This window comes from Trichoplusia ni, chromosome 17 (assembly GCF_003590095.1).
Source record: "Trichoplusia ni isolate ovarian cell line Hi5 chromosome 17, tn1, whole genome shotgun sequence".
In the NCBI taxonomy this organism is placed as follows: domain Eukaryota; kingdom Metazoa; phylum Arthropoda; class Insecta; order Lepidoptera; family Noctuidae; genus Trichoplusia; species Trichoplusia ni.
This window is the reverse complement of record NC_039494.1, coordinates 3,836,620-3,863,468: the sequence shown is the minus strand read 5'-3', so window position 1 is coordinate 3,863,468 and position 26,849 is coordinate 3,836,620. Positions and strand designations below refer to the sequence as shown.

General features: G+C 34.4%; 1 protein-coding gene across 2 annotated transcripts in view; it reads left to right on the top strand.

Annotated features, from left to right (window-relative positions):
* Nucleotides 1–234: 234 nt before the first annotated feature.
* The window catches only part of LOC113502335 (ATP-binding cassette sub-family G member 8), a 61,926-nt gene continuing 35,311 nt past the window's right edge, over nucleotides 235–26,849 (top strand). For both annotated transcript variants that reach the window (XM_026883873.1, XM_026883871.1), the window contains exon 1: nucleotides 235–529. The gene's annotated coding sequence lies outside the window, so the exon portion shown is untranslated. The remainder of the gene's footprint in view (nucleotides 530–26,849) is intronic.

Genomic DNA, 26,849 nt, shown 5'->3' with positions numbered 1-26,849 from the left:
CGTTCTCAAAATTATATTCTTCGAACGTCGCCTTAACGATGAAAGCCTCATTTTTCCACATAATTTCTACGCGCTGTTGCCGTACATACTCACCATGAACCTCAGAAAGGCTAAACACTATCCCTCTCCTACTCACACCCGTTAAAAAACCAGATACGAAGGTGAGACACCCACGCAGTACTACCTTCTTTATGTTGATGCATTCCAATGATTAGTCGTCTCGTTCTTTTCACCTGACGTCGGCGGGGTTAGACAGAGAAAGGTGACTTGCGCAGTGTCACTGACTCAGTCCGACTCCGCGCAGTCGGATAGCCGCTAGAGTTAGCCTTACTCGTTAAAAACAACAAATATTCAACGATATCTGAATAAATCGAACGAAATATTAACGACAAACAGCTGAAATAACATAAATATAGTTTGTTATTTTATGTTCAAGTGTGTTTAGTGTCGGCGTGTTTCGGTTCAGTGTTTGTGATTCAGTGCTGGGTTTGAAGTGTGTTCGCTGGATCCCGTTGGCCCATGTTAGCGGGTAAGTTCAATGAAAATGTTCATATTACAAAACTTTTATCATACTCCTCTATCTAGGTCACACTAGAGACGTTATTTACAAAATTTCATTTGCAAAATTTCGACTAAACATTGTCAAAGAAGAAAATGTGTGTATCCGATACGTGTAAATTAATTGAAACCTACATATTTTTAAAACTAAGTTTGAAGGTCGGTAGAAAACAATAGGATTATCAAATATTGCTTATCTTTAAAATTAGTTAAATTAAGAATTCAAAAACAGTTTTAATAAATTTCTGCGCAATAAGGTATATCACATGTGCACATTTTGTTGTGTTGACAAATACTGGTCTACCTACCTATGTGGAATCCGACCACTTTGAAAAATGGGTACTGTATCGCTCCAATGAATTTGTGAGAGCCATAATTCAGTGAGCAAAAAGTTTTAACCACAGCAGTGGTTAAGTTGGCAATAAATTTAACAATTCTGTAGTATCAATGGAGCGCTTAGTTGCGGATTTGTTAGCTCTAATCAATTTACACGAACACTAATTGATCTTATCTCAATCGATGATTAACTGTTTTCTTTAAGAAAATGTCGACTTTAATTTTACGATTTTATCTGTTTTTCATTACCGTGGGAACTATTTACTACATTCATGTACTTCTGCTTCTACTTACGCCAATATTTGTCATCGACTTGACTTAAAAAGCAGCTTTTTTCTGCCTTTTAAATTCGATATTCTAAAGGTGACTTGGCTAAGTCGTCATTTATAGAAACCGGTCACTATTAAAGTTATCGTTTTTGGTATGACATGGACCTTACGTATTTTAGGTCAGTGAATAAAAAACACATGAAACTGTAAGCTCACAGAAAATGAGGTTTTATTCAACACTCCATAATGGGAACAGACGATAACCAGTAAAACTGTACTTCAACTGGCAGCCAAGAAAAGAAAAAAAATCAGTTATAAAAATAAAAGCCTTTTAATCCAAAACGTCTCAATACTGTACAATTTTCATAAGTATACGAATACGTGAAACAATGGTCGATGTTAACGAACTCTGGTTGGAGGTGAGTCAATGCGCAGTCAGACAGGCGCGTATCAACCACTGACCCCATCATCCAAGTTAATATGCCATTACTAAGTCACTTATTAAGTTGTTACCTAAAGACGCGCAATTTATTTGGCGGAATTGGCTGAATGATACTAATGATTGATGTCATTTGATTAATGACATCATAAACATTATATCCACTTAGATAGTTAGCGTTTTTGTAAGAATTAAAATAAATGTAAAGAAGAGCATCTTTTCAGTCGCTAACTTTGGGAAGAATAATGTTCTGAAGTACATTAATTGACCAAAGATTAAATGGAAAAGCTTTTAATTTGCAATTATCTTGACTTCTGAGTTTTTACCTAGACTTTGCTTTCAAGCTAGACAAACCTTTCTCCATACTGAGGAAGGAAAAAAGGTTCGACGGGATCTTAAGGGCTAAAACTACTGAAGTAGTAGAGACAATCTACAATAACCATTGGCTTCTTCTCATTCCAAAGATAACTAGCCATTACACAAACTATTTTAAGTAAAGAACTGACCATAAAAGAACGACATCGGTCGTAAAAAATCTCAAAAGCTTAACCCCAAAATACATTATTAAAAGGAAATTTTAGCCACACTTACAGGTCAGCATTACGGATGTACGAATGTGACTAACATAAGATATTTGATGACTCAGTTGCACAGTTAATAAAGGAGGATGTTCGCTTCTTGGGCCTAACATTCTTAGGATTCGAAGCAAGTTTATGTTTTTATGTCGAGCTTAACGCCGTGCATAATGATTTCGAAGAAGGATAATCTCGGCTTATTTAAAGGCAGATCCTTGTGGGTTTTGAGGGTCATCCCTCTTTCATGTTACTTAGTACCTGTGTATCGTCCTTTTGAATGTTAGAAAGTGATAAAAGCTCTAATCGACCTAGTAAGAATGGCGTCTGTGTGATTCAAGTTGCCAGTTTGGATATATGTTTGTAACTCTGTGGCGCCAAAAGACTGATTTGGACAAAATTTGGCACACGTTTAAAACTTAGATTAGCAAATAGAACCTCTTTCTCCCAATTTTATGTTCCCGTGGCATCATTTTTTATTTGTAGTGGGCGGAAAAATAAAGACAAAATGAAGCTAAAAAATAAAGAGATTACCATAATCTTTTCCAATTAAATAACATGCCTAAACCGTCAGATGGCGTGTTACCGAACTGTTAACGAAAAAGTCTGACCTTAAATTTGTTAACTCATTATTTTAATGCCGAGATGCCTCGGTCTGTTTGCAACCACGTAAGGTAAGTCTAAGAGCCCAATTATATGTAGTTGCCCTCTCACCAGACCATGACCGTGTGTTAATATTTCTTATAGTTTTAACAGTTGTATGTTTAGAGAATTAACTCATCCACATTTTGAAATGTTGTAGGTTAGCTAACCTCAACTTTGCGCCATGTAGGTATTTTAGTTAACTTGACGTGTAAAAATCGTGTGCTGAAATGTAAATTATATTTCAATTTTTGAAAATTGGATTTGGAAGATGTGGTATTTAGATAAAAGCTACTTTCAGTCAATGTTTTTCACCAAGACCTGTGGTCTGCGATAGCTTCAGTGCTATCAATAGGGAAATCAGGCTTTATTATGTATCATAACAATATGCGGCTATGCCTCATTTTGCATAAGTGTTAACATTTGTTCTCTACAACGTTGTTACCGCAATATTATAACGGAACTTCTATAAATAAGCTTTTTAACAAACCAAAATAATTTACAAAAACTATCCAGTATGACCAAGCTAAAATATTGACTACAATCTATTCTAAGAAGATTCTCCAATTAGATTATTCTCGCAAATTGGGAAATCAAAACGCCTAGTTAGTAAAACAATTACTACAAATTTTCACTACAAAATATGGAGAAAAAGTCAAACAAAGTCAAGGAACATTACAAATGAAGTCAAAGCAAGTAAAACAATAATTCACTTGAAGTTGACCAAGACTATTGCTTGACAACGTAACACTTCACGCATTCACGATGACTTTACCTAACTTAGCATAATTTGTTGGGCTAATTATGCCGTTAGAACATTACTACATACTTACTGCTGCATTATTTTAAGCAACGCGTCCTAGATATGTTATCTAATGACCAAACTGGCACAATATGCGCATACGAATATGGCCTAAGATAGTTTACTTAAGTAGATGTAGTTTGAGGAATAAGTAGTGTTTAATACAGATTTACGATCTAAGGTCCAATGCGAAAATCAAGTATCGAAAATTTAACATGTATTCGTATAAAGTGCCACACTATTTTAAGTTTGTTTTCCAACAATTTGATTCCCTCTAAACAAATTGTAAATAAATAATTGTAAATTCTCAGATTTCCTGTAAAATAAATCTCATATGTGATGGTTTCGTCGAATTTTAAAAACCTAGTTTTTCGTTGTAAAACGAATCCCATCCCACAGCTGTATCATATTAAATTCACTAATCTGAGTATTAACTGTGTTGTGCAATTGACCGAAACTCATTTAGGCTGAAACCTTGAGACGGTTTAGACTTTAGGTGCTTACGTTCATGTATGGCACTAATGTACTCAGTTACAGGTGAATAAGCTTGATCTTGCGGTTGATAAATTCTATACAACCCAGGTAAAGCGTAATAAGGGGTACATAATTGCTCTTTTAAACAAAGATACAGTCCACCAATTACGTCCAAAGGAGCTTACTAGTACTATTAAACACCCACATTTCGTCAAAGATTAAAATGCCTAAGGAAAATAAAACTTTAATATTACGTAATTTGGATCATTATCCATAAAAAAGAATAAAATTCTCCGATAATATGGTTAAAGAATTTTATAAGACAAATGACAAAAAAGGTGGAAAGCGTCACGCTCAAGAGTCACGGTCACGGTCTTGCAAGGAAACCAATAACGGATTACGCTCAAGCCCTTGCACAGCGCACACGCATTCACACAATGGCCCATGTCTCCCATCAATCACCTGCGGCGTGCAATGTGTCAAGCTTATGGTTCCCTTGCAATTAGGGTTGCCAGGCGTCCGGATAAAGTAGGAAGAGAGGCTTTTTGAGTGCGTGTCCAGCCAAAATAAACGGTGTCCGCCTGGTGCCAGTTTCGTAAGACGACTTGGCATGCTATGTTATTTTTATTCCATAATAAAAAAACATCAAGGGGTAAGGCAATAATCAAAACCGCTTCATGGAACAAACTATTGCCCATTGCCCAATTCTGAACACAAAATCAATATTATGGGATCCCAGTTATTCTGCCCAAATGTCTGGCCAGACAGGCCGATCTGTCTGGCTTTAAGGATTAGCGACTTGGCAACCCTAACTTGCAATCATGGTTACGGTCCCGCTAGACATTACCCCGCCATTACCTACCATCGACCATTATTGACCACCTCGGTTACGTAAAATGTCGATACACTGCACTTTACGATTTGTAAGGCATCTTCACGTTCGCTGTGTTTCCTAACACCGCGTTTGTTTTCAAAATTCGCTAACATTCGAGTGACTGGTATTTCCTTTGTGTTTCCAATGTTGTTTTAACAGTTGTTTGGTTTTCTTGTAACTAGAAGTACTTGTTTTCTATGCCTCCCATATTAGTCAAAAAAAATTGGACCTAAATTACCGTCATTGATACAAGTGAATTAGTAGTGGGTTACTTAGCAACGAAAATCGCTTATATTTTTGTCTCAGTTTTTAGTTTTTAGCCTGACTTTATCCAAAATGTTTCGTTTAAGCAAAGTTAAGTAAGTGAAACAGAGTTTCCATCTCATAAAATACCTCTCTTAAGTGCGCTATGTCCACGATTCTCCTAACAATATGTATAAATTATAATAGCATTGACTGCGCTGGGACGAACCGGATTAACTAGCTTTCCAAGATGGAGAAGAAAGCGCCGCTTAAAACCAGTAATCCAAGATATTTCTAGGTAAACAGATATACAATTTCGAATGGACAATTGTGTATTTATACTTTTCGAATAAAATGTTTGCTTAGTAATATTTAGACAATTTATTACCAAAATTAAACAATGACTTATGTAATGTAACTAATTTCAGAGGTAACGCGTGGTACGTAAAGGTGTTTTTGTCAATATAACGTAAAAGCGAAGTAAGATCTCAATATCGATTTAGAAATCAGTGGTTTCCAGACTGCTTGAAGTTTTGGCAATAAAAAAGTTTTTCAAAAGCGCTTTGCTTGTTGCCCCCCCCCCCTGAATATATTACATTCATTCAACGTACACTGCATGAGATTTTGTTACGAAACAGCTAGCAATGACAAATGATTAAAGAAACCCTAGATAGTCAGTCGTGAACAGATAGGACCCCTATTCTGTCATTATAATTATGAGAAAAACGTGACAAACTGTCGTGCTAAAGACATGAATTCATCAGAAGTCTACAATTTTAAGAAATAAAAACTCTTATCTATGGATGTAGGAAAATAGTTCCGTGACTAAGCGGCAATTGAAAGTAATGACGTAGAGAAAAATGTTTATTGGAAGATCATTAGAAGATTCATCACGCAATTCAAAGAAACATAATAATTCATTTGCATGATAGTATTTCTTATAAATGTGCACGTATTTGGTCTTTCTTGAGGACATTCTTAAGTGTTTCGGATGCTTTGGATAAAACAAGGTATCATCATATATTATTATATTAAATTTGTCCTTTCTTGATTTAATTAAGACATCTTACATTGTAAAAAGATATTAATTTAACACTTTTCGAACGTTTACATTGAAATGAACAGTACCCAGAACCGCTATTCCTTCCACCTTTTCTTTTCAATTTTTTAGGGTTCCACAAAATGATACCAACCATGGTCAAAATCTGTCTTTATTTCTCTATTCTGAATGATAAGAGAAAAAGTTTGAGATGTAATAATTCCATTTTTAAACCACTCAACCGACACAGCAAAAAATTCTACAAGAAACTGTACTTGCGAATTTGTATGTTTTCGAGTTGCGTGTTAATGCTGATAAGCATTATACCTTTAAAACCTTTTTACGTCACGATATCATGCAAGTCATTGACCTGCTTAGTTAAGCATGTTTCCTATTGTATGGCGCTATCTTATGTGTAGTACTATGACCCACATTGTATTAACATGAATGTAGGCCTCTCGGTAACGGTTCCTTACGCGGCACTTTACGCGATAAAGGTGTTTCAAAATTAATTTAATAGGTTTTTTGAGGTTATTTAATTATTATTTTTAGGTTATAAAGTGTATAGTTGGAAAAAGGATATTTATAAAGTTACTATATTAGGTAACTTAACTTAATACTTGCATGAAAAAACATTAGCTTGATCAGATACATTATATTTTAATTACAAAATTAAATACCATATATATTGTTTTTTTATTAACTGAGTTTCTTTTTCAAGAATGTAATAATCACTTTCTTTATAATCTATCTTGTTTTTAATATATCTTGTCCATTCTAAAGTGCAATAAAAAAGAAATTATACATTACAGGATTTTTTCATATTTCTTTTTATGTGCAATCTTTTATGAACACTAAAATAAATTAATTATCATAAAACTTAGTAAATAGCAATACTTAATAAAAACAATAAAATAGCTTGGCTTTGGCGGTAATTTGATGAAATGATCGATGCATTTCATTCTCAAGCGACGCACGCATGACGACAAAAGAAGACCATTTGTCAGAGATGTGACAAATGTTTTAATTGTCTGCTGATTATTTTAATTGTTGTGAGAGTGTATACATATGTGATTCATGTCCTTAGGTCATTCAAGATATATGTATGATTGAGTCCTAGCATGATTCAACCACAATGTATGAACAAGCGACTGTCTATCCTTATATGGTATGTATTGCGGACATATTAACTTATAATTATTTTATCAAATTATGGAAAAACTATATATAGTATTCCTAATAGTCAAATAATCACACTATCACATTGTAATCCGAAAGTATGAGGGTGTGTTTGTCACTTCTTTGCTCAAAAGGCTTTACCAATTTCTGTCATTTGGCATGAAGGTAGCTGACACCTAGAATTATCACGGAGGCTTTTACCTGACTGCTTTAAAGGGAGGTAATGTTTTTGCACCTATAACTGACATCCAGGCGGGCAAAGACGCAGGCAACAGCTAGTCTAAATATTTTCCTTTTCCAAACTCAACACATTCAATCCCCCGTACAACCATTTTTTCAACATTATTCCTACAGCCTACCACCAATATCCACTCCCTACATGTTCCTGACCATTTTGACCTCTCGCATGTCTCACTGATGTCTCCATATCCTACAAATCATCAATACCCGTGAAGGTACCACTCAATGGTGCGTACACTTGCGCCACACCATTGTTCGCGGCAATTTATTTTGCGCACACGAGGCCGCGCAACTAGGTGACTGCAATCGATGCTCGGATCATATTTTTACGTATATATTTTTGTTATTTACATTGTCCTTACGACTATTGTTAGGAACACGCATTTGTTTTGATATCTGACTCATAGTAGAAGCAGAAAAGTCACAGCCCTGCCGCCGCGTCAGCTCTTGGTTAAGGACTCTGGTTGGGTCCGAAATTATTCGGGCAATCCCGACAGTAAACCGTGGCATCATTTAAATAATTAGTCGCAGTAGAGTATTCAAATATAATATTGTTTGTGCGAAAATATTATTAACTGCTATTAGAGAAATGGCAAGGTCAAAGATCCAATTTAGCTATCAATTCATTATTCGATTTTTTGTTGCTTTTCTTGCAATCGCGTAGCTCAGGTTACGTTCAAATTCTCCATACATGATACAATATTTTATTCAGTTAGTATAATAAAATTATTCCAAATTTGCTGGAAATAAGTTTATTTTAATAAGTTTTTCAGAAGTTTAGGAGTCCGAAGACTAATAAAATTATTTACACCTCTCTAAGTTCCCAACGGTACACAAGAAATACCTTCTACACTCCAACATTTTTAAACCCGTTTGCTCTCAGTCTATCTAAATAGATATGTAACGTATCATTAAGTCAAGACTGCATAGCAATCATTACTGGTGGATGGTGGCATTGACACTTCGTGGGATGATGGCATGGTTACGTCATGGACCTGAGGCGTCAGGCCTGGCCTTGGACTGATCTATGCGGTGATTACTAAAACATCACCGGTTTGAGATTTATGGATGGTGATTAATTTTGGGATTAGTAACGGTTTTGGGTATGTTTGTTTTAGTGATCATTCTTTAGGTTTAAATTATATTGTGTGTTATTTATAAGGTGTACAATGCAAATAAATTCTTGTATTTAATACTCGTATGCATGTTTATATGCAGAATTATTTTAATTTCAATAAGCATCTATTCAAACATTCCAACATTTGTGATCTAGAAATCAATGCTTTCACATTTTTCATATCAGTAAAAGTCATTCTGATCATACGTCAATAAAAAAACAAGAAGAAAGAATTTGTCTTCTTAACTTATTTTTTATTGTTAATCCTTCCATGATCCACATTATCCTCCTTATCATCAGCTTTATCTAACCAATAGATTACAATGGGCCTATTCCCTTTAAGCAATAATTTTGCAATAAATCCATCCACTCCTGCTATCTCTTTCTTGTAATCTCCTATCCCAGTTTTATGCTCATAAATATCAGATGCTTTATCATACGAAAGCCTTGTGTATTTAATTACCTCATAGATTTGAACACTAGGTCTTACAAATGTTTGCATGACCTAATCAGCTAGTTATGCTGGTGTGGGCGTGTGTGTGTGTTTAATATCTGTTACAGCCTTCGAGTTAAGCTTAAACAGTTAAATTTATTTATGGGAGATGAAGGCTGAAAATTGATAGATTAATTAAGTTGATTGTGACTTGTATGCAAAAATCATGGTTTATAGAAAATCTAGCCAAATGTTTCGCGATACGCATTTACATTTTCACGTCTTGCTTACTAAGGAGAATTATCCCTGTGTCCTAGCGCCATAAACATTCAAGTCGCAAGCCACATGCACTAAGACACTCCGATTCAGAACAAATATTAGAGGATCACACTACGCGGGGATCGAACCCGCGGTCAGTGCGTTTCGCGTGGCGACCTTTACCTCTCGGCCATATGTAGGTACCCAAATAGGATAGTTAAAAGTAGAAGAGAGGTTTATGATGAGACCCAATGTATCAGTTTCCAATATTTCTACTACGTGTAGTTTAAATTAAGAAATAAAAATGAACATTAATGATTCACATTACAATACATGTCCTACATTACTGACAAGCTAGAAATTCATAAATACATATTAAATACCATCAAAATCAAATCGATATTCAACAGTAACCAAAAACGGAAAGAGGGTCCTCATCACATCCGGCACGACTCTCTAATACATTATTCGATGTTTTGTGAAAACGGAACCAGTTATACGGATCATTAGACAATTATAAAACGTAAACAAACGTCCATATAGAATATTAATTCGTCTACTGGTTTTAGGAACCGGTGTTTGAATGTAACATTTCATTCATTCTCGGTCGAAGAATTAAATGTTCATAATAACTAACTGAACAGCCACGTTAACTTAGTGGTGTTCTTGCAAATGTTACCGTTAATAACGCCCTCAAATGAGTGGAACTGACATTTTGTTTAGATAAGTCACGTGACTTGACGTTATCGTTAATTTATGTTGGTTAGCCACCACCACTTGCTCACCCACCTACATTTAATACTTCTATGGAATGCTTTTTTCACTTCTCAGTATCATCCTATCAGTTCTCACAATATGAGATCGATAAGCAGACGAATATTACAATAAGTACTGTGGTTTCATTAAATGATAGAACTCATTTCTGATTAAGCTATTTCGACTATAAATAAGAAAGCTAACAATAACTGAAGAAAACTACTTAGAAACTTGCGCGATATAGATACACCAGTAATTTTACATGATATGCAACATTCAAATCCGGCTCACAAACGTTTAGTCAAGAACCGCATCCCCAATACATATAACTACACTATTATACCTAATAAAATATAATGTAGCTAAACTTTCTACAATACTAATCTTTGATGGCTGATTGAAAGAAAACGTGAGATATCTAGTCGTAATGTGTGGTCGGGACGTTTTTATATGCTCGTTATTATGTGGTTGGTGTTAGCCACTGATTTATGACTAGCCTGGATGATATGAGACAAGGCTGACTTGGTATACGATACAAGTATAAGAGTCAACAGAATGAACTTATTATGTAGCTTTGCGGTTAAATGTAACGTGTCTTTTACAATTGTGTGCTCTAAGAGTTATAACGAAATTGCTGATGTTTATTTAGTATAATGATAACTGTAATAACATCACCTGTTTGGTAAAACGTCTTTATAACTCTTTCTTCTATTATATCACTTCTCCATCTGCAACGTATGACCCAGGCATCCGTGGATCAAACAAACGCTTTTTCTACGTGGACATCGAATATTTGAAGCATGGCGCATAGCAGGTTTGACTTGGTGACCTCAACCACTCGGCTATCCGTGCATTTAGATTTAGTATTTAATTTATTTTTCCACACCGAATGTCTCGTGACAGTAGCTCCTATCACCTGTTTTGTTAAATAGACTTCTGCCATTTGTGATGCAGTTTAAAATAATATGTTAGTAGACTTAGTAGCAATAAATGGAAAGGAGACAGATGTATGCAGATAAATGTACAGCAACAGTAAATAAAGTGTCTATAATGATACCACTTAACTTAGTCAAGGAAACTAAATGATTGTCTCAATTGCTATCGCGTTCTGTATCCGAAGCAATTTACATATAAGCGAGAGGAATGAATAGCGGGAGCAAATGGCGCCAAATAATATGTTTCTCACAGTTTGTTATATCTCAAAAAGATAGGACGAATGGACGAAGTCTCTAGTTACATAATTTCGATCCAGTATTTCATAGGTACAATCAACAACTGTTGCACAGTGGAGTTCTAAATCGATGTTGAATTGTAAATTGCAATTGTTTTAAATGGGTAGATAATTGAGGTTCGCCGTGCACTCCGGTGAAGCAGTTAAAGTCTGCGTCCAGACTAACTAGAGAGAACGCTTAAAATAATGATGAAGGTTATAAAATCTAGAATTCAATTAAAATAACGGTAATTAATTGTTATTGTTGCAACCTTGAACTGAGTCTTAAATAGAGAAATGTGCGCGCATTACAAGCTTGGCTAGCACTTTGTTTTGGGTATATTTGATGGTTTCTTACAGAGACTTATATTTTGTCTTTTATCCCAAAAACACGTAATTTTTATCCTTTTTTTAATGTTTTCGCAACTGTAGCCGATCTCCAGGTGCAGAAAGAATACGCCCCGAAAAATCATTCTCAAATCTCTTTCTCTCCCTTTCTTCTTTTAGCAATTGAAAAATAAATCCAAAATTTGCAGCTTACTGTATTCTTCTCTTTAGTATTCACTTCTATTATTTCGTAACACATTACCGTTTATTCTATCTTTCACATTATACCATAGTACACTATACCCCATCAGTTCAACAACATTCCCATTCGATCCATCAATTCATTCGCGTTAGAATTCTTCAGCTCAAGTCCGTTCTGTGGCATGCCTGGCATTGCCTCGGTCGTAACAAATTTTCACACGTTTGTAACCGAATTACTAACAATGGCCCATAAAACCGGTTAAGTAATTCAATATCATTTATTAAAGTTACAGTTACTCCACTTTAGTTTTGTACAATGACCGTCAATATTATAGCGAGGTTATGGACGAGTGTTGCAATGTGGATGAGGTTTATTGATACGTGATTTTATTTAGAAATCAGAAGGTTATTCAGGAGTTACTTAGGTCTTGATGAGGAGATCTTGATAGGTTCATTATCATGAAAATGATCAGCCCATATTCGTCCACTGCTGGACATAGGCTTCCCCAATTGCACGCCATCGAGATCTATCTTCGGCTGCTCGCATCCAGCTCCTGCCAGCCATCCTGCGCAGGTCATCATTGATAGGTTGAGTTTGCAAAATCATGACTATTTAAAAAAAAAACATCCACATTCAATCATTGGGATTCGTTTTGTCATTAATATTTAGAGAATTTCGTTCAAGTATGCTGATGAAAAGCAAGGCCACATTCCATGAAAACGGTTAGAACTTACATCCTAAGTCGAGTATAAACTCACAGTTATTCCAAGTACTGGTAAAAAATGTTCAGCTGCAACAAAGTCAAATAAAATTTAAATAAAGAACGAATTAAAAAAAAGTATAATCACGTGCTTTAATGTGGAACGATGTGTGTGTGAAAAATGTAACGGTAGCACATTATTCTAGTCAAAGGATGCCGAGAATCCAGATCACCTTGTAAGACATAAAGTTATTGTTCAGATTGTTAACTGTTCATCGGACCTCAACATGTACTCGTCCATTACGCTAAACGTTTACAACAATTCTACTTAACACTACTGTAGACTACGCAACAAAACCAAGGATTTCTGGAGATTTGTATCTCTAATTCTTTAAAACCTTTTTTGTTTTTAAATACCTACAATTAATATTATTTATAGCGTCAGTTTCACAACGCAGGATAGTTTCCTAGCACGCGCAACGTAAGCTGCGCAAGCGCCGGCGAACGGAACGGACGCCATTGTTTTACATTTTTATCAGAACAACGATCCAATGTGGATTAGTGTCGATGCCAAACCGATCCCCGTTCGCTTTCGCCTCGACTACATTATAATTTACGAATTACAATTTTATTTCTCTTTTCGAACATTAGGTACTAGATTTTAAAAGGTAATTTGATTCTAGAAATCGGTGAATTTCTAGAAATGCAGACATTGCTCGCTTATCGATTGATACTTTATCATCATATTATTAACAATTATGAATATTTTGCTTTCCCAGATTAGATTGCGAGCAATTTTAGAAGAATATGTTTTAGTTTGTTTGCAGAGATTCCGACTACTCAATAATTCATTGGTATTCCAAAGACCATGAGCTTTTTAAATAAAAACACAGCGTGACTAGATATTTCAATCCTTTTTTTGTGTAGAGATTTACCATCATTTTTTCAGAAAAAAGTATAAAAAAACTAGGCGGGCTATTTCACTCCGTTTGTTTAAGTGCAACTTATGTCATTTGCAGTGTAAAAACAGTTAATAACTGCATTTTCGGCTAACGATAATTCTGACGATCACTAAAAAGTGTAACAAAAACCGAAACGGTATTTATTTAACCGGTGTGACACTTCACGCAATTAATGCGATTTTGAAGCGGTGTCACAATTTGTAATTTTATACGAACGTGATTCGATGAGGATGCCGTTGAATGATTATAGCTCTCCGTAGGAGATCGAATCGAATAAAAACTTTTATGATTCTTCATGAAAATGTGCCGAGCGCGCTACGTGACGGAGTAATTTAATTTGATGAATGATGTTTTAAAATATATAAATGAATTTTAAAATTTTGAAGGTCTTTTTTTGTCAAAAACAAATCTATCGCTTATGTTTGTTATAGCCAGTTCTAAAAACACCTAACCTTTTGAATGATACTAAGTGTATAACAAAATTCAAAATGGAATTGGCTGCATTTCAACTGCATTCCCTAGTCCAAGTACCTAAATGTCAATAACTTATATTCCTCGAATCGAAATCACGTTCGTGGTACAAGGTCTCAGTACACCCTGTACCACGAATGAATCCAAGCAAGACATAAGTATACCAAGAAGGCTTATGTTTACAAACGGACTACCGACACCCGATCACGGCTACTGATTGTCACAAACACCATTGTTGATAATGTTTAAACAAAATAAAGCAAAACACACAGTATTGCCATTGTAATTTTTATCTCATGAACTATTGCGAACTGACGCGTATTGTAAAGATTATTATAAGGTATTGTGAGATTGTTTTTGGACAATGTTTGGAGTGATCGTTGCGGCTTGATTTTCAAGTCGGTGAGCAAGATAAAGTTGAGTGTGAGTAAGGAGTTTTATGATAGTAAAATAAATGTTTGCGAAATATGTTGAAGTATTCAGTGTTCCTGATTTTATGAAACGTAGCACTGGAACTGGAACTTTATCCGAAGTCTACACGGATAGCCGAATGGTAGAGGTCGCGTATCGCGCGTTCGATCCCCGGTAGGACAAGAATTTGTGTGATCTACGAATTCTTGTTCGGATTTGGGTGTCTTTGTGCATGTGACATCAAATTTTATGAACCCTAACGACACAAGTAATAAATTCTTCACCAACTTACTGTCACGATTTACGACTTTATGTCAGGGGTTGTCAACAATTTCTCTAATTCAAGAAAAATAAATTATGTTTATTACGACCATAATATAACTCATATTAACAACAGTAATTCCATACAATGTAACACAGATATTGTGCAGACTCAGAGCAATCTCACGAGTGGCTAAAGCTGTCCGTTATAACTTATAGCAAGGAATGCAACTCAAACCGTTATCCCACTCACTACTGATCTAGATTCAAAATAATTAGGTACCTATAATGTTGTTGTTGCACTTTCGAGAATATATTTTCTTCTTTCGACTTTATTGGAGGATAGAGTGTCCTTTTCTGGCCAGTATTGTCAGTCAGTCGTTTTAAAAAAGAATTGGACTAAAGTCTCAAAGCTACAGTAAGAATTACATCAAATGAAAAATAAAACTGTCAAAGTAGGTGGTAATTTATGTTCGAAATGTAAAGAAAAGTTAAGTAGATTAAGTAAATTATTCACATGCATATTTTTTGATGACATTAACAAATTATTCTCTGATATCAAAATGATCTTTTTACTTTGACAAACTAAAAAGTATCGACGTCTTATCCGAATATCTAATTCCATAGTCAATGTTCTTTTTTTAAAGACAAGTTTGCACCGAATCTTTTTATAGACGACCTTTGCGTAACCAGCTGACATTGTATGCGTTTTGAATGTTTAATAAACAAGTGATGGGTTTGGGTAATAATTAGGCCCCTGCCTTGTTTTGACATTGGGTTAGGTCACGTTACTCAATTGTATACCATATGAATAATATGGCATCGTTGTGATATCATAATATTGCATGTAAATGTTTTTCCTTTACGGACTGCCATTGAACTAATATGGCTACTTACTTGTTTTGAATTTGGAACACTCTCGGACATTTAAAAGTAAATTGGTTTCCGATTTTAAATTGCCAGATTTTGGCTTTTAAATTGGATCGATGTATTTATCGTTAAAATCTGTTCTAATGCATTAAATTAAGTTAAAAGTAATTGACTTTTATTCAAATTTAACTATAAAATTATATATCTTTACAGAATGACCCCTCGAATCCTCATATTATAATCAGAAATATGTTATTAAGTATTAAAAAAACACGTTTCTGTGATTTATAGTTCATTAACATTTCAGCAACATAAGCTATATTGTACCAAGGTTTGTTTCGTAGTTAATAACATAATTTGATGCAATTAAACCGCGACGAAAGCAAGAAAATAAAATCGCTGTTATTGAATTTGATTACTAAACCACGAAATCGAAATCTACTATTCGTAAAACAATAACAGCTAACGGATATATAGATATGTTTTTTTAAATTGAATAAGGAACTAGCTCCTAAAGTCAATGCAACCTCAAATACCATTATTTAAAATTCGATTTATAAATAACAATCGCCGATCACGTTTGTCGTTGCCTTTATCTATATTGTCTATGCACATCAGCAATGAGGTTGAGCTTCGCGATTTCACCTTATCGTTTATTCGTATTCCGTTTAATTGCATCTCGTTCGGCGCTTTCTTCGGTCGCATCAAGGTGGCTCTCACCGAGGCCGCGGTGCTAAGCTCAGCTGTTCTTGTGACTCGCGTAGTTTGTAGTCGTGTGCTCTGCGTCTGTGCCTGATGGAGCGTGGCGCGCGTTCCCCTTTCAACTTTCGAACAAACACGGGCTGTATGTTTTTTGACAGTTGCGTAGAATTTGGCGCCAATTCACGTTTCATTAGTGTGTGTCGCAATTATTAAATAAACGTAGGAAGTATATGTATTTTACCCACACACATTTAAAATAAACCTGACAAAGAGAGAGCTTTCTTATTATTTTTTTATGAACAATTAAAGTTTAACACTAATAACTCACATTAGCCATAAAAATGTGTGATGGTTAATTAAGTATTTCTTACTATAGACGTAACGAAAGAAATTACATGCAATGCGCATATTTAGTATTTAAATGAATATTCAATTTTACCAATGCATTTAAAATGTAAAAGAGAGAAAGCTAACATTCACCAATATAAAGTAAATGCCAATGTTATTGAATATGAGAAATCCTTAATTCCGTAACTGGTTTTCACATTAAACTTGACTGTGGTCGTTGTATAATGTTATTCAAAGTTATTTGAAGCATAATCAGATGCAGATAAGAGTTCGATTAATTTAAATATCATATTTAAAAAAGTATCCAACAAATAAGAGGATACAGCATGCAAAAGTGTCACAGAAAGCATTGTCAGTCAATAAGTCATGTCAATTCAAAATTGTTCTGTACCATTTAATTGAAAAGCTAGATTTGTAAGTACATTTTTTTTGCCTAACTGCGACCAGGAATAAACATGATCCATTCTTCGTTTTCCTCAATAAACGTATAACACAACATCTACAATCACAACTAGACAGATATCATCAATAAACAACAAACCAATACTTCATACATTTATTGCTGTACCGAGGCCGGTCGTAAACGATCAATTCAGCGTGAAATTACATACATGTGTAGTCTTACAGACGTTATTGTCGCAAACTGTTAATAAACTGGTCGCCGGTCGAGTGGACAACTGTTAATAAACTAGTCGCCGGTGAACTAGTTGCACTCTACATAACTCAAATTGTGTGCCGTTGATTACTGAACTTGAATAATTGTAGCGTTTGCGTAAACTAGTTTTGTCCGCTATCTTGACCGTTCGTTCACTTCTGGGGAAAATGTATATTTAAAACAGTTATAGAAACTAGAAAGAGAATGAGATATTAAGAAGACAAAGTTAGTTTTGACATTCCTTTTGAGAGTAGTGAGATAGGATATTTGGAAACCAGGGTGCTCATATTAAAATACATGTAGAACTGTGTCCCTTTAACATAGTAAATAACGAATGTTTTACCTTTGTTTAGACATTTCAATTCTAATTTAAATTCTACTTGTATGCGGGCCTTTCATCGAGGTATATTATTGTTTAACGCGTTTTCACTTCATATACCAATAGAATTTTTTTATAAACGGTCATCAGTTGATTACCCTGGCTTATCCAGTTCTCGTTTGTACTTCATCTCATGAAGGCATTGGTCAAATGAAAGTTTAAAAGCTATACTTACTTGGTAATTTATATTTTACTAGCTGTTGCCCGCGACTTCGTCCGCGTGGTTAGAAGATATAAGTTATAATTTATACCTGCCTTCTATCTATCTATCTGCCTTCTATCTATCTTGTAGGATTCAGTCAGCGTTTGCAATGTAAGCGCAAAAAATGTGTTTTTTTACGACCTCACATTAGAAACCTCAAAAATTGTAGCCTATGCGTTATTCTGATGTATAAGCTATATTGTGGTAAAGTTTCATTCAAATCCATTCAGTAGTTTTTACGTGAAAGAGTAACAAACATCCATACATCCATACTTACAAACTTTCGCCTTTATAATAGTAGTAGGATGTCTCTTTATTCTGGTTTCTAATACATGGAGACTTTTAACAACTAAATCTAATTCTGATTAATTAAAAACTTAACGTAGTTGTAGTTCTTGTAGAGTATGCGGTCATCCAACACCATTGTTTTTCTCAATAAAGCTCGGCCAATGATCTTTGACTTCTACCAAGTACTTTAACGTTGCCATCTCGGCCTAACCAGCATTCCTAACGAAGTTTCTGCATTAATTGTCCGGTTACATTAAAACCTCTGTGTCTAATCGTTCGGTAAATAGCCTTAACGGTTGAATACGCCGCGGCTTGAGTATCGAGGGTCACCTGCCGACGTCTTTTGTTTAATTCCTTTTTGGCTTAAATGGGTTTTACTTAGTAAAGTTAATTTCATGGTCACTTGATTGCACACCACGGGAGAAATCCTCCAAACAAAATACAGGAGATCTCGGAATACTGCGTAAGAAAAAAAAACTTATTAACATTTAACTATTGATATACATTACTCATGTCTTGCGAGATATCCAAAACTCGTTCATACTGAAGTATTTGAGGACTGCCTTCTTATAAAACTACATGTATCATCATCTTCACATTCTTTATGCAATCGCTTAAAATCGAAGATGACCAAGCCACAATATTCTCGTAGGAAGTGACATCTAAAGTTTATTCCTTGTTAAAGTAAGTAGAAGAACGAAAGGCGTAAATAAAAAATAAGCTTAGAATTAAACAACCTATTTCACCTAACCTTATTATTCGGCTACCGAATAGGTAGAGTACTAGAGTATACATCCTGCACAATTACGACAAGCAACTTTTTTGTACATATTGTATCCCAAGCTTTTAACACCGATACACATAGTATAAGCACATGAAAATCACAGACTTAACTATAATTGTAGTGTCTAACACGTTTCTGTGAGCACAATAAGAACACAAGTATCCAGTAATTACAGTTTACAGCTAGCCCGGCTAACACAAACTGGGCTAATCAAAACAATGTGGACACTCAAATGACGGCGACGTGTCTTCGCCAGGTGTCTTTAACATTTTCGATGACCCGCGTAATTTGATACACCTATAGATTTCATAGTTTCATCTGAAGTTTCTCTTGCATTGATTTTTTTATTAAATGAGTTTTGAAGGAAATGATGTTATATTACCGGGAATAGCAAAAATCAGAGTTACCACATCAAGACATTCTTTATTTTCACTTTGCTTTTAACCCTTTTCCCACGCAAAAAGTCAGTCTGTCTGTGACATCTTAGCTTCGGACCGGATGGTGCTATTAAGTTTGTTTTGCATTAAAGATGAATTATGTGTAAGCCGTTTTTTTGCAAAACTACTTATTTTTTTTTCAAAAAAACGGTCGAACCGTTAAAGATTAAGAGCGTTAAAAGATTTTTTTATCTTGCTTCTTTTTTTGACAACTTTATCAAAATCACAAGACGGTAACTGCAATACAAAGTGTTGCAGACCCCTGCTCCAAACATCAACGCTAACCGTAACATAACGGAATTGTTAACCTTTCGTCTTTCCCACTGCGAGACGAATTTAACTATTGTCAGTACATTAAAATCTGGAGCATAAATATGTCCACTTCATTATAAACATTCCGAACTTCTTATGGAAATGTCTGAAGTAATTATTTTATTTGTGTAAGCAATGAATTTTAAATATTACAAGTCTTTATTAGACACGCAGGAGGGGGTTTCTTTGACTTCAAACGTGCCCCAGAAAAGGTTATTTAATATTACATTATTGCCAGCATGAGTCACAGTCGGTACAAAAAAAGCGATCTTAAAAGAAGAAAATAACTATGGATCCATACGACCGCAGATGTGACTAATTAATTACAAATTTAGGTGCATTATTTAGCTGAATCATAACCACATTGATAATTACCAAAAGCTTTCTGGAAAAACCAGAGCTAGAGAATAGGTACAGGGGAAATCCAAACTTAATAACTTAATTTAATAAATTCCGAAAACAGATCGAGCGACTTCCAATTTAATGGCTAAATAGAAATAACCGGTAATTCAAAGTGCCTTAAATAACTTCATCAAAATCTTATTGATATCTCGCTCTTCAAATCATGCCTCCGTTTCCACGTCAGTTCATGATTAAGGACTTCAGTTGGATTCGAAACTAGTCGGGCAATCCCGATAAAAACGCGCAAGTAACCGGTGCATATAAATATGAACCTTCACTACGAAAGTTGCTATAAAAATGACAAAATCTGTATTTCTTAAGGCGCATTACTAATTATAACAAATATTGTGCTGTCAATATACGTGCAATTAAATAATCACGCCTAAGTTTTACAACAAAAAGCAGAACATGTATGTACCGCAATAGTTTTTACCGAATGCTAGCATTCCACGTTACAATAGTCAATACAAATTATTATGTGATTACAAAAGTGTTACTGAATCAACGTTATTGTTCACAAAAACAGATCAATATAATGTTTATTAGTGTCTGGTGACAGATTACTTCTGTTTTTTACAGGGGTTTTCTTCAGATCGGGATTACAAACACGTTTCCTCTTTACACTAGTAACACTTTTTTTTATTCTTGAAGACTTTTTTTGTTAATGTGTCAACACAATTTGAAATAAAAAAAAATACTTTTAAATTCTCAATTTCAGTATTAAATGCTTACAGAGGAACACTTATTATAACTCTTTTAAAACGATCAACTTAACAATTATCATATTTTCTACATCCTCTATGAAACTTAAACATACATGCATAATATTCATCATATTCACAAAAAAAACTGAAGACTAGCAAATAATATACACAGGCCAATGACCTGCAAATAGCTGAACAAAGTTATTTAATGCAGGTCTCAATTATTTCTAGATTTAGTTAAAGAATGGCACCATTTTTAAGGTAGGTATACTATATTATTTTATACTACTGCTGCCAGCAGTATTATATTATAAATATCTTGATACGAATCAATCCATTTCCAATTAAAATGTCAACATTTAAATCAAATTGACCACAAATGTCTAAAGAGAATAACACAACCGAGATTCAATCTTTTCAATATACATATATTCATTTAACTACTCGCTATAAATTAGCTCAGCCTTTACGAGCTAAATTGTAATTGAGTGCAAGACGTAAACACATTAACTTTCTCATTTATATTACTGAAGCAAATGGAAAATCTGTCTAGATGACTAACCAAGGTGATAACTGTTTGAAATACAAATGTATGTTCTTGTGGTTTGAAACAGAATACGAAAATACTTCAAGTATAAGTTATTTTAATTTCTCCAACTGCTGCGAGAAGACTTCCTTATTTGTACAAAGGAGTATGAATTGGGCCCATAATGTATGTTTTTTTTACAACTTTCACACACAACGGCGTCTTGCCTCAAAATAAGCAAAACTGATAATTATACTTCTTTCGTAATACATATTACGGATAGATGAATTACACCCAAACAGAACATATGATCGTGCTCATCACACAAACATTTGTCCTGGGTAAGAATCGAACCAACTTTTTTCTGTGTAGCAGTCAGCACCACCAACCGCTAGACTAGAACAGAACTGCTAGAACAGACCAGTCAAGATGGTCTCTCATAACCTGAACCTCGTCAAAAATATGGTTCAGTTACTATCTTCCCACTCACCAACCACTACCCAAATTAAACCAACGGTTCGGTCATAAAACATAATACACACAACAGTTATGTTTGCATTCATTATATTAGGTTCTGCATTGTTCACAAGCTTCACACATGTGTATACTCAGAGCTAATGTGGTTGCAAGATACTTATTCCATTTTCCAAAAGAGGTCAAGAAGATTAACATTTTCTCCGATCTCTGTTCCGTCGACGATATTGGTAACAATTAACATCGTTTCACAAAAATCAATCTTAATACTACGGAATAAAGACGTTGCCAATGTCACGATGTTATTGTTATGTGACTACCATAAGGCATCGACTTCCGCAGCGATCCCACGAGGTTTCGAATAGAGGCATTTTTTGCGCGGCAACACTGCAGCTAATTGCATTATCCGCACGTTTGTTACGACCAAACAACCGGATGTTGAGTTAATAAACCATTGATTGTACTTTTTAATTGCACCTTAAAATTCGAATTACGATTTGGCTGTAGAATTCACCTTGGGTTTTGATTGACTCGTGTTGTAGTTGAACTGAATTCTAGGTACTAATGTAAATCAAAATTCTCATGAATGGTTGGAATGGCTTAAGTCTTCTTTTCATCATCTTGCAAACATTGGCATAGTGAAAAAACTATATAATAATATATTTTTCTCGTCTGTTTACCATCCAAACATTGTCCTTCCGGCAATTGTTTTAGCTTCACAACTCCTCACTCCCTTACCGCCAGTACAGGCATGCATTTCCTACGCATTCCCCATAGACATTACCTCATCATCTCAAGAGACTTTCTTACAGCTTCGTCACGTACATGCGTGCTTCACTTGCCCCCGTTTCCAATCAGATATAATCGGGCATCGCAGCACGTTCGACCAAAGGTGATAAGACCTTTTTTTGTGCCAGACAACGAGCGAGCACGTGCCGCATTACCGGAATACCTTTTAATTTTATTACTCTGAGAGTTATTGACGATTTCACTGAAATTATTGGACAATGGACGGAGTTATAAATAGCGATGCCTTTCGTTTTACAATGCATTTTTTGATTGCAATATATGTTATTTATATGGTTTTAACCTCTTTAATACCTTGTCCATTAGCTGTAGATGCTATACTGGGAGAAATATGTTCAATACTTGGAAAAATAAAAGAGAAAATACCTTCCATGCGCACCACGAATAGATTAAAGCACATAGCTTTAATCTATTCATTACCCCTATTCTTTCTACTTTCTCCCCTGCCATTAACACGTACTTGACTCCTTTTAAAGCACTATACATCGACTACATCATGTACTCTTGTAATTACAGCCTCATTTCTGTAACCAAGTGTTTATAAAAGGATCGATTCCTAACAAACATTAAAGCGTGTAATCTTCTCCTAACAAGACATATCAAACCAATTTAAAATAATGATTCATCGCACGTTTAAACCTATACTGACACTAAACAAAAATCCTCATTTGTGAGGAGAGCAAAAAAACAATTTTCTTTAAAGAAATTTGTACACTGAAAAGAAAAGATGAACAATTTCGTTATTCGATGACAAGGATATTAAAGCATGATATTACATCTCATATTTAAGAGGAAAATAACTAAAAAATTTGAATAGAAAAATATTGTTTTTACCTTATTTGTGTTATAGTGTCAGTTTTACTTTCACATTTTTATTTTTTTATCTCAAAATGTCGTTTTACTCCGACTTTTGAATGGGAATTCAATTTTTAAAGGTTTAATAACTACGAAATTTTAATCTATACTAATTACTTAAAGTACTTTTAATGAAATCTAAAATATTTTCGCGTAAAAAAATTTGACGCTGCAGACTATGCAACAGTTATTGTCATAGGATCAATAAAACAAATGTACGTCTACATAAAATATTTATTAAAAAGAAACGAAATAATTATTAACTGTCTGTTAAATAATTAAAATAAATTTTAATAACATTCTTTTATTTAAGAAACAAAAATAATCTCAAAAGGAAACATCTAAATAATAATTAGGTATCTGTTATTAAACAATCAGTCTAAACTCTCTATGAGGTAACTTCTGTTCTACATTTTAATCAGTCTTTGATTTCAGAAGGGGAAGAAAACAATACTTAAGCTTCGCGCTACTGATACTCTTATATCACATAAAATGTCTTACAAAAAATATTTATCATGCTTGCATCTCGCGGCTAATCTTAATTCACATAATCACACTTGCCTCTCTCGGCTAATCTTAATTCACATAATCAGACTTGCATCTCTCGCTTTTGCACAATAAAACAGGATGTCTTACTGTAAGTTAATATAAAAAAGAAAAAATAATCACAAAATATTTCGGTAAAACGATTCAGCATAATAGCGTGGTATTAAATTACTGTCAATTAATGATCTTAAGTCATTCTTTTTTCTGGAAGTTAGTTCCAGTTTTGCATTATTCAGTTGTTTCAAAGGAAACCCGACACAGTTAATTGTGCGCCTAGACCGTGTTTGTCTACATTGTTCAATCTCATAAAAATGATCTTCTGTAAACGAAGTCTTATAAAATATTTTTATTGCTCCGTTATCTTCTTTGACAAATTTTATTATTTTAATTTCAGATAGTCTAACTGCATCTCCATCAGTATTTTTATTAAACTTAATGCCACATTGCTGAACAAAATCTTTTAAATTATAAAAATCGGAATATGACATAGCGTTGACATTGTATGCATTACCTCGTTTTCTAGCCGTCTGTATTAAAGTAATGTACTGGTCAGGAACGAAAATTGGAGATGATTTAAGAAATTTTTTAACAGATTTTTCTATTACAGAATGAACGTTATCATTTTCATTTTGAGTGTGGCCCGATATTAAAAATTTATGGGTAATGCTCTTAATTGACAAATTAGCTAAAGCATACATGTACAAGCTAAACATAAATTGATTTTTCTGTTGACCACAACAATTGTCAGAATAAAATATAATTTCCAAATTCGGGTCATCGACTGTTTGACATTTTTCTGTAATAAACTTTAAGACGCATGAGCCAATTTCATTGGCTCCTCTCAAAGCATCTACTTCACTCCAAACATAACAATAACTGTTGTCTTTGTTAAGTTCACAAATCGTAAAGTTACATACATTTAACTTTGATTTGTAGTAGAAACTTGAGGTCTTACCCATAGGAAGCGGTAAAACCGCCTGTAAATCATAACATGCAACCACGTAACTTTTTTGCCCCTTTTGTTTGTCTTCATTTTTCTCAATTCGACTTAGTTCTTTTTCTGTGTGATGTTCTAGATACTTCAACTCGTTAGTTTCTTTTTCTATTTGACTCATATTTTCGTAAGATGTACAAAACTCGCACATGTCTTTTTTTGGAATAAAAAAGCTGATATTGTAATCTTTGTGAAATATCTTACGATAAGTGTGTATTTCGCCAGCTGGCTTTCCTTCTTCTTCACAGAGTTTTCTATAATCTCTATACAAATCAGATAAACTTTTACCTCCGTCGATGTACTCTCTACTAGTCTGTTTTCTTAAGTAGTGGCTTTCTATACGAGGAATGGAGTCAATATGACTTTTTATACCCTGTATCACTTCATCAACAACTTTTACTTGATTTCCGTGTTTGCCTCTTTTGTCAGATTCTACCATTCCGCTATCACACAACTTCTCTAAGACAGTTCTGATAGGTCTATCATTAATCCCCAGAGTGTTTTTGAAGAATATTTTGCACACCCGTATTTGTTTACCATTTACTGTTAGGTGGAAACCATGCTTTGGTTTACGATTGCTATTTTCTTTTTTGTAACTATACTTTGGTTTAATAACAGTCAAGTTCTTACTGATAAAATCCCGTTGTCGAGTAACACAACCCATTGCCCAATATAAACCAAAAATAATCGTTCTGTCACCATCATTAATTTTATCGAAACATTTCAAACGACATCGTTCTGAACAAGGCGGTCCCATGCTTCTCTGGGGCACATTTTTTTTTGATTTTGATAAAGAAACGTATTCTTTGCCTGAATTACGTAATTGTTTAGCTATTAGCTTTTTAGAATTTATAATACCCTTCCGTTTTTTCTTTGGTGGTAATATTATTAAATTTTCTTGCTCGTTGTCAGAGCTTTCATCGATAATTCTATCAGGGACAGGGTTATAATCAGAATCATTATCGTCAGGTGAAAAATCACCTGCTCTTGAAGAAAGGGTAGAAGACCTAGAACCGGTGCTTAATGATCTTTGTCTTGGTAATTCAGTTTGATTAGTTACATGTTTTTGTAGATTAGATGTGCTTGGCAAAGATTCAAATACTTTTCTTTGTAATAGTGAATTGGCGATGGGACGGTAAATGTTATCTGAAGATTTTATTGACCCCGAAACATAGGAGCCAATTGTAGAAGCAGCGCTACTTGAAGACGAAGAACTGCTCGAGGAAGATGAACTCTGAGAAGATGAGCAGCTTACCCTGCGAGATTTCTGCGAGGTCGATGGTTCTGCGCTATTTTCTGCCTGAAGATCCAGAGCGAGTTTCAACAATTTGTCTCTTCGATGCATTTTAAAAAAACCTAAAATAATAGAAACACTACATCACTATCAAAAAAAAAAGATTACGTATGCAAATTGATTTATTAAAAAAAATATACCTATTATTATCATAAAAGGGTTATTATAATCATAAAGGTCGTAAGTTCATGTTATCACTATGATCGCAAAAGTGACACTTTTGTAATTAATTAGGGTCCATTTATTCTTTGGCAAAATCAATTAAACGCAAAAATGACATTATTCGTAAAATGACGGTCCTTCTTTAAAAACAACTCGATTAAAATTTACCATTTTATGGCTAAATTGACACTAAACAAAAAGTGTCACTTTAGTATCAAACCACTAACTTAAATACAAAGTCACCGTAATGCAAAATGTGAACCAAACAAAAAATGTCACTTTGGAGTAAGAAAAAAATAACTACTTACCAATGATGGCACCGAAAAACTGACT